The sequence below is a fragment of the Canis aureus genome, chromosome 36 (genome assembly GCF_053574225.1).
Source record: "Canis aureus isolate CA01 chromosome 36, VMU_Caureus_v.1.0, whole genome shotgun sequence".
Taxonomy (NCBI): domain Eukaryota; kingdom Metazoa; phylum Chordata; class Mammalia; order Carnivora; family Canidae; genus Canis; species Canis aureus.
Genome location: NC_135646.1, coordinates 26,018,460 through 26,027,273, shown reverse-complemented (window position 1 = coordinate 26,027,273; position 8,814 = coordinate 26,018,460). Strand labels below are relative to the sequence as shown.

Below are 8,814 nucleotides of genomic sequence, written 5' to 3'. Positions count from 1 at the left end.
CAGTCACTGCTGTAGATGCTAGCAAGGGAGTCTAGCAAGCAAACAAACAAAAAAGAGTCTCTGTTCATGAAACTGATAAGAAAATTAGTTTAAAAATGAAGACTCAATATGTCAGATGGTGATGAGAACTATGGGGAAATCAGGAGGGAGAGGGGTGGATAATAAGGAGTGGGTGCTATTTCATTTTGGAAGATCAGGGAGTCTCACAGGAAGGAGAAATTTGTGGGGCCCCTAGGAGCTCAGTAGGCTACGTGTCCAACTCCTGATTTCAGCTCAGGTGATGCTCAGTCTCATGGTCATCTGATAGAGCCCTGTGTCGGACTCCAGGCTCAGCGGGAAGTCTGCTTGAGATTCTCTCTCCCTCCTTCTGCCCCTCCCCTGCCCATGTGCATTCTTTCTTTCTTGAAAAAAAAATTAAAGAAAGGAGAAATGTGAGCAGACTTAAAGGAGTTCAGAGAAGGAACAGTGTGACTGTACAAAGAACCATTGAGAAGTGAAAGGAGATGGGGTTAGGGGATTTCAGAGAGAGCATGGTTCACAGTTTGCAGAGCACGAGGAGGCCATACACTGTTGTGTACTACACAGGTTTTATATTTGTTCTTTGGTCACAGAGTTAGAATCTAATTTTAGAAGAGGAAGAATAGGAGACTTTTCTGAAAGATAAAAACTGTAGCAATAATAACAAAATATGTGTCTATATTAGGGGACAGAGGTTACACTGGTTCAAACAGTGCCCTTTCCAAAATTCATGTCTAACCAGAATGTAAGAATGTGATTTTAAGGTCTTCATAGACATATTAATTAACACGAAGGCATACTGGACTAGGGTGAGCCTTAAATCCAATGACTGGTGTCCTTATAAGAAGGCCATGTGAGAACACAGAGGAACGCAGGGAAGAAAGCCACATGACAACATAGAGGAGGATCAGAGCAATGCGTCTACAAGCCAAGGAATGCCAAGGATTGCCAGCAACCACCAGAAACTAGGAAGAGGAAAGGAAGGATATCCCCTCGCCACTCCGAAGGGAACATGACTGTTCTGACATCATAATTGCAGACTTCTTCTAGTCCCTTGGAATCTGAGAAAAAACCATTTCTGTTGCTTTAAGCCACCCAGCCCGTTATACTTTGTTAGAGCAGCCCTAGGAACCCAATACAGAGGACCTCTTGTCTTACATCAGGTGATCACATTTCAGGTTTCCTCTTCATGCCAGTTGGCAGATAATACCAGTCAACCTCCAGGAAGGCTTTCCTCAAAATGTCCTGCCACTTCATTGGGAAGAGAGCACTGGCGCTGTCTGACTGAACAACCTGGTCTGGGGTTTACCTTTCATGTATCCACCCGCTGTTGCCGCAGATTTCAAGTAATCACTGCGGTGCGGCCTGGACATGACAACCTCCCAGCTACTTTCCCTCAAGCAGGCAGGCATAGCCACCTAGTCCCCTTGCATCTTGCCTAGGTCCTTCAGTAGGGCTATTCATTAGCAAAAAGAAGTTTTCTCTGTTCCCAAGAACAAAGAATGCTCCTCAGCCCTGTGTTTCAGTAGGCAAGCCTTCGCTCTCCACAGGTTGGGATGGTCTTGCCCTCAGGTGCACCTGACTTGCGCAGTCTTCATACTAGCTCTTCTTCTATGCCAATAGCTCAACTATGGTGTCTAATTCATCAGCTGCGGTGAGGACAGGAAATGGGAAATCTTCCATTTCAGCAAGCTGCTTCCCTTTCCTCTGATTATGGGGGGCTGCTATACCACAAGGAACTAGTCAGATCACCTTTGGAAGGATTTTTTCATAGGAGAACTCAAAGTGTGTTTTACCAAGTCCCATTTTGGCAGAAGGAGACGAAGGTAGTAATTCTAACTTTGCTACAACTGTGTGAAGAGCTCGGGGAAGATTGTCAGTGAACCCCTCCACAGGGTCCATAATCCTGATATGTTATTCCACAAAACATGAGGGAAGGGTCCCAATCCCTGCTTCCCAGAGACCCATAGGAACTCAGGAGCACAGCTAAAGTAAGCAGGCTCTGAGAAGAGAAAGCCAAGAGATTGGGGCAGAAGGTCCCAAAAAGGTCAAGACCCCGATTTACTAATTGAATTTCACCACTGGGGACTCTAATCTTCCTCAGCTGAGGCCAAATGAACTTCTAAGGACTAAGAGCATATCCAAGTGTTCCAATATTCTTCACACTTAGCTGTGAGTTAGGCCTTTTGCTCCGGTGAACACCAGATGGGAAGGGAAGTAAGAATGCAGACTCTGAAACTAAAATAGTGCAGTCATGGAGAGCCTGGGTGGCTCAGTCGGTTAGGCATCTGCCTTAGTTAGGCTCAGGTCATGATCTCAGTGTCCTAGGATCGAGCCCTACATTGGGCTCCCTGCTCTGCAGGGAGCCTGCTTTCCCCTCTCCCTCTGCCTGCCACTCTGCCTACTTGTGCGCTAGCATGCATGCTCGCTCTCTCTCTCCCTCTCTCTGCCAAATAAATAAATAAATAAATAAATAAATAAATAAATAAATAATCTTTAAAAATAAAATGGTGTAGTCACATTTAGGCCTGTGCTGAATGTCAGTCCGGTGCAGAAAAGCATGCAATAGCCTAAATGAAAAGCTAAAATAAGACACTAACAGCCACTTGGTGTGGGTCGCTCAGATATAACAAACTCTTTTTGTTTTTGTTTTTTTGTAGTTTCCAGATTTTCTAAGGGGAGCTTAGGAAAAATTAACACATCATTTCCATTTTGTTCGCAAGAACCTGCAAATGATCTCAAATGAGTCACTAACAGAGCAAATGTGGCACATTTTGTATCCAGAGGCTAACTCAAGTTTAACAGGTAAAAATCTTCTTGAAATATGTAGGCCCCATCTGCCATTTTTAAAAAGAAAGAGGAGAGTTCACCTCAAGAAGTATGTGACATCAGTGATTTTTCTGAACAGACAGGAAGAGGAAGGGGAAAGCCCAATCCTCCTTTCCTGGGTAGTTGTGGAATGAAGACAAGAAAGTCGGTAAGAAATAGATAAGAAGACATGTAGATCTAGATCGCCCACCCTCTGCAATGGAGTCATGGAGAGGGGACTGTGTTAGATAGGTTGACAAGAAAACATCAGCTAGAGGGTGATTGTCCTGCTTTCCACTAGGAACTAGAGGGAAAGCCAGTTGCACAGAGCATAACAAAACAACCGAGGGCAGCTACAAGGTTAGGGAGATAAAAGTCCTGACCAGCCCTGCCTCAGTCTTCCTAGAGTCCCATTTGGCACAAAAGGTATTGGCAGGCTCACGTGGGGAAGGTTGTAGCAATGAGGGGTAACCATTTATCTACAATCTGTGGGGTACACCCAAGGATAGGGAGCAAAAGGAAGCTACAACCCAACATCAGAGGGGTCTGTGGAGCCAAGTCAGCAGGAAGGACTCCTGAGCAACCTGAAAAATAACTACACAGGCAAGAGCTCCCAGCTACCATCCGAGGATGCTAGCAGGACACTCCGCCACCAGCTAAGGACATCACTGCAGGGATCAGAGGGACCAGAAAAGCAAGCAAGGTCTTGCAGATATAACTATTGAGATGCGTGCTCCCTTCCCTGCTTCTAGATCACATAGCTTCCTGAGAGACACACATCACCTCTGAGAGAAGCAGGGAGGTGGAGAAAGCCTGTAAGACTAAATATTCAAAAGAGACAAATACCCGAAGAGAGTGAATTTATGAGTCTGAATCTATCAGATGGATTGAATTTAGTCTCCTGGGTTTGTTTGCTTGCTTGCTTGCTTTTCTTTCTTCTTGTCGCACAGAGAGATCACCTCAGATGCAGGAAACAAAGAAGCCACGTTGAGATTGGACATCGGAGTGTGCCTCCAGTCAGGGGAAGTCATGATACATGATAACTCAAGAGCAAAGGACCAACACTGCTTGTATTACGACAAGGTTTCTTGAAGTCTTCAAGAAAACTCTGTCGCAGTGACCATTTGCAGATTGAATCCCATACTTTCAGGAAACAAAACCAAAACTAAAGGGGAGACCAAGAAGGTGAAGGCTTAAATTCAACTTCCAGTTGACAGAAGGATAAGGAACTGTCTCGAGATTTATTTCTAAATGTTACCCTTAATTGCTGCATGATTAAAACCATGTTAAAAAACCATTTTCTATAAAGTTAGCTGTTTACAATGAGGAATTGTCAGGTAGGACTCAAATGGGCAGGTCGATGTTCTCAAAGGTCTCTCCCTCCAGAAGGTAGTTGCTAAATATAGTGTCAGCTTTAAACAGTAGGTCTGACCTAAGGAAAGAGATCCCCTGAGCTTGAGAGGAGCGTGAGCTAAACTGTTCGGAAGGCTCAGCAACAATTTTTTTTTCAAATTTTAAAGAATTATTTTCACAAATGGCAATTGGTGGTAGGTGTAAACACTGATCACGGAACATTAGGTGAAGTGGATGCGCTTTCTATATGTAAAATCATTTTGATTTTAAGCAAATGATTTATGTACCAAGGATTACAACTAATGCACACCTTACAAGGACACCCCTATATAAATCGCTTGATAATCCGCAGGATGCAATCGGCTATTCATTCTGTGAATAGAACATAATGGAAAAGCATGGAAGCTTATTTTATGGGATCTGCAGGTAATTTCTGCTACATGGGTACTTTGCTATTCCATATTTTCCCCCTGGGGAAATTCAAATCATCGTGCTAAAATTATAAATTTCAAGTTAAACGGTAATATTTAAAACAATGTAGAAATGTGAGATACAAGTGGAATAAGTTTTATGGAAGAGTAATATGCTTCTTATTGGAGATGCCTAGCAATGTAAGCCACTCAAGGCTCCTAGACATTATTTTCTCAAAGTAAATTAGGAACTCCTGGCATGACTATAAAACTTTTCATGTTCTGGAATGTGCCCTGTCCTTGTTGAGAACCCATAACCTAATTTCACACTAATTAAATGCAAGACAAGCACATGTAGATATAATTCTGTTTGTCTTAAAGGATAACATTTCCTTTTTACCATGTGTACATGTGTATGTAAATTTTAAATTTAAAAACCTTTTCCCAAACCTATTAAGCCCATGGCTCATTTTCAGGCATGACTAATAGGACTTTCTTAAAATCATAGATTTTTAAACTTTAAACCCTAATTAAACTGCCATCCAGATTTTGCAAATAAATTAATAAATACAAAAGTTAAAGTGCATTAAAACAGATTATAGAGATTTTATTTATAAAGCAGCCTTACCCTTTAGAATTTTCACTTTTCAAACAGAAGTTATTCTCAGGCATTGCTTTGTGTCTGTACTGAGCTAATTTCAGAAACAATCAGCTGTTTGCAGTCCCTTCGTGTGCCTACAAATATCTGTAAGTGTGAAAATGTCATAAACAAAAGAAAAAGTTCCCGTATTAAGCCCACACCTTACTGTGAAATGAATTAGATTGGAAGATGAAAATCACAATTTCCATTAAGTATTTTCTGCAGTCAGGTTATTGAAGCATTTATTGTTTTTGAAGCAGCAAATTTCAGATAACCAAAAGAGACCCAAACTCTGAAATTATCAGGGTTTCTTTGTTGTCAGTTCTGTCTTTGTTTGAAGCCAATAAAGGTCCATCAGCCTGCTTCTCTATTGAGAAGCAAGACAAAGAAAGAGAAGAAAAAAGCTCCTTCTTTTAGAAAGGAACTCCCTTCCTTGATGACACTGAAAATTAAAATAACCGACGGAGCAAAATTAGTATATGTTTATTTTTCTCCTCTGGTCTGAGCCTATCACATTTGCTAATGCTGAAAGGTAGTGTGAGGTCAGTTAGTTGTCCTGAGCAAGGGAAGTTTGAGAACACAGGAAATCTGTGATATTACTTTCTGATTTCCTAATTGACCTTTATGTGAAAATTATTAGAAAAAAAAATCATTCTCATCTTTTTGGTCACAGTAGATGAAACTGAAGATTTAGTACCTGTAATAAGTGAACTGAGCATTACTATTAAAAATGAAGAGAGGAAAAAAAAAAAAAAAAAACAAGAAAAGAGATTAGCTAGAATTAAATAAATAAAAAGCTCATTTTAACAAATGAGTCTTCCAGCAGGGAAGAACTCAGTGTCAAGTTATCAACAAGAAAAAGAAAACAAAACTTCCTGAAACTTCTAGAAGTACAAAATTCAAATACTTTTCATGTGTCAGGTCCCATTAAGTTGCTGAATGGCAATGTACAGAAAGGAGCCATGATGCCAGGGAGACAGATAGCCACCTATTTTGTGTTCCCTGGCCTCTGCAGTGAATCACATTTTTTGAGGAAACTCAAACCCTAGAGAGTGTTAGGGAAAATGTATGTGCATTTTATAGAAAGGATGTAACTCTACTACATTCTCTCTTCTTGCTCCAAATGTTAAATAAAAAAAAATATTGGAAAAATTCAATCTGGGGTTTATATAAACTCTATTCTTTAGGGGAAAGGAGGCAAAAAATTATATTTGCTATGAAAGTATCCCTCTGAAGGACAGAGATGACATGACAACTCCCTAGTCAAAGCTCTTGTTACAAGCCTGGGAGCTGGTATCAGAGGCTCTTGATTCCGATACAGCGTCCTCCTCATTGCTGTGTGACTTGGGGAAGGTTACCAAAGTTCTCTGAATTGGACTTTCTGCTTCTTCGTGATTTTTTTTTTCTTAAATAGCACTTTCCTTTTAGAGTTGTTTTATAGACTGAATGTTTGGTACCAATCCCCCCCACTCCCCCACCCCGACCCCCACCCCAACCCCCGTGGCCACCTGCCAGCATTCACGTGTTAAAATAAAGAGGTAGGGCCTTTGGGAGGTGATTATATCATGAGGGTGGAGCCCTCACGAATGAGATTAGCGCCCTTATGAGAAATCCCAGAGAGCGCTCTCACCCGCTGCCATGTGGAGACAACAATGAGAAGCCTGTCCTCTATGACCCAGAAAGTGAGCTCTCACCAGACACCGGATCTGCTGGCTCCTTGACCTTGGACTCCCAGCCTCCAGAACTAGATAAAGTCTGCTGTCTATCATCTCCCCCGTCTACGGCATTCTGTGATAGCGAGTCAACCAGTCTAGGGCAAGTTGTTGTACACATGATATTGTCTTGCTCATATAAAATGTGTTCCACAGTATTTAGCATATGTGTGCACTTCTATTATTGTGATAAATAATTTGGAAAAGGATAACAGACAATAATCATTGTGTGATCGATCATTGTTGGTACAATGGCTTATATCAAAGGTCACGATACATTTTATTTCATAAATATATCTGTTCCACGTTTCTGTTATAACTCCCTCAGGACACAGTAACAAGAGCAGCAATGACCATAAGGAGAACAGCTAGTGCTTACTGGTATCAGCTCTATGACAAGGCCTGTTCCGAGAATTTTAGAAGTTTAAGATACAATCTGTAACCACTACCTTATGAGGTAGATACTGTCATAGTCTCCATTTAAATAAAGAAACTGGGCCACAGAGACACGCATTAATTTAGTCAGGGTCACCCAGCTGATGTGTCAGAAACTGGATACAACCCCAGGGAGGCTGTTTCCAGACCCCAGGCTCTTTTCTGCTTCCAAATTGAATCGTAAGTAGTGTCTATTGACAACAGGATAGAGGAATGTGTTTGCCGCAAGGACTGGTATAAATATATACAATCCTATGTCCAATATTCCAATTATTACACAGCTATCACTGAGGATGTAACCATACAGCTCCCACCGACACTGGTGACAATTATGCAACTGAATCACTATGTACTTTTTAAGCAGTTTGCTCCATAGTGTTATATGAATTTGTTTTAATCTACGTATAATCCAAGAAAGAGGCAGCAATGTGCAATGATATGCAGTAATCCAGTTATTTTTAAGCTCTGTTGTTCACTAAAGAGTATAATTATTTCTTAATCACAGCAAGAGTCATGTTGACATTACATTTACTTCTTAAATTTCACTCTAGCATTAAACATCTCAGAAGACGACACTCAAGTGCTTAGTGATTACAGCACGCAATGCAATTCTAAGCCAAGTGTCCATACTCACCTACACACATACCTACTGATAAACTCATATATTTATAAATAATATGTTTACAAGAATGCAGTCTGTTTTACCTACCCATAGAGTCAGTAGAGTTCAACACTCATGGATCAAAACTCCTGTCTAGAATAATTCTCCTTATGCAATTTCTCAGGTGAAACCCACCTACCTGTTAAGGTAGCACAGACATTTCACGGGAGCAGAATTTGAGCTCATTCTGTCAATCTCGTCCTTCAAAGTTTCCTGAAAATATTTTTTGTGATTTATGAGCTAATGTAATATCTTAAATTGTTTATAAAATTACAAGGCGATATTGATATTACAAGGTTTAGGTGAGACAGGATGGGTAAGAGTGTTAGCTTCTATTTTTTTTTATAAATTTATTTTTTATTGGTGTTCAATTTGCCAACATATAGAAAGACACCCAGTGCTCATCCCGTCAAGTGTCCCCCTCAGTGCCCATCACCCAGTCACCCCCACCCCCCGCTCACCTCCCTTTCCACCACCCCTAGTTAGTTTCCCAGAGTTAGGAGTCTTTTATGTTCTGTCTCCCTTTCTGATAATGAGTGGAAAATATCAGAAAGGAAGATTCCTAGCTTCTAGTGCTTCTTAGTTTGATTTGGGTAATTTATTTTTCATCTGTAAAATGGGGATAATTAAAATCTAACTTAAAAAAGGACTAGTATAGGGATAAAAGGAAATGGTGTATATAAAAAATACTGAAAGTCACATACAAATACTCAACAATTGTAAGCTGCTGATATTGCTAATTTTTATAGTTTTTTGACTATATATTTAGAGCAACAT

General features: G+C 40.6%; 1 long non-coding RNA gene across 4 annotated transcripts; it reads left to right on the top strand.

The window, feature by feature from the left end:
* Positions 1-1,061: 1,061 nt before the first annotated feature.
* LOC144305848 (uncharacterized) lies at positions 1,062-4,094 on the top strand. 4 transcript variants are annotated; one of them, XR_013372872.1, is made up of 5 exons: positions 1,072-1,181; positions 1,642-1,844; positions 2,679-2,823; positions 2,927-2,995; positions 3,777-4,094. It is a non-coding gene; the product is annotated as an uncharacterized LOC144305848 (long non-coding RNA). The 4 variants fall into 4 exon arrangements; XR_013372870.1 differs by lacking the exon at positions 1,642-1,844 and having other exon boundaries at positions 1,062-1,181; XR_013372873.1 differs by lacking the exon at positions 1,642-1,844 and having other exon boundaries at positions 1,080-1,364.
* Positions 4,095-8,814: the final 4,720 nt, after the last annotated feature.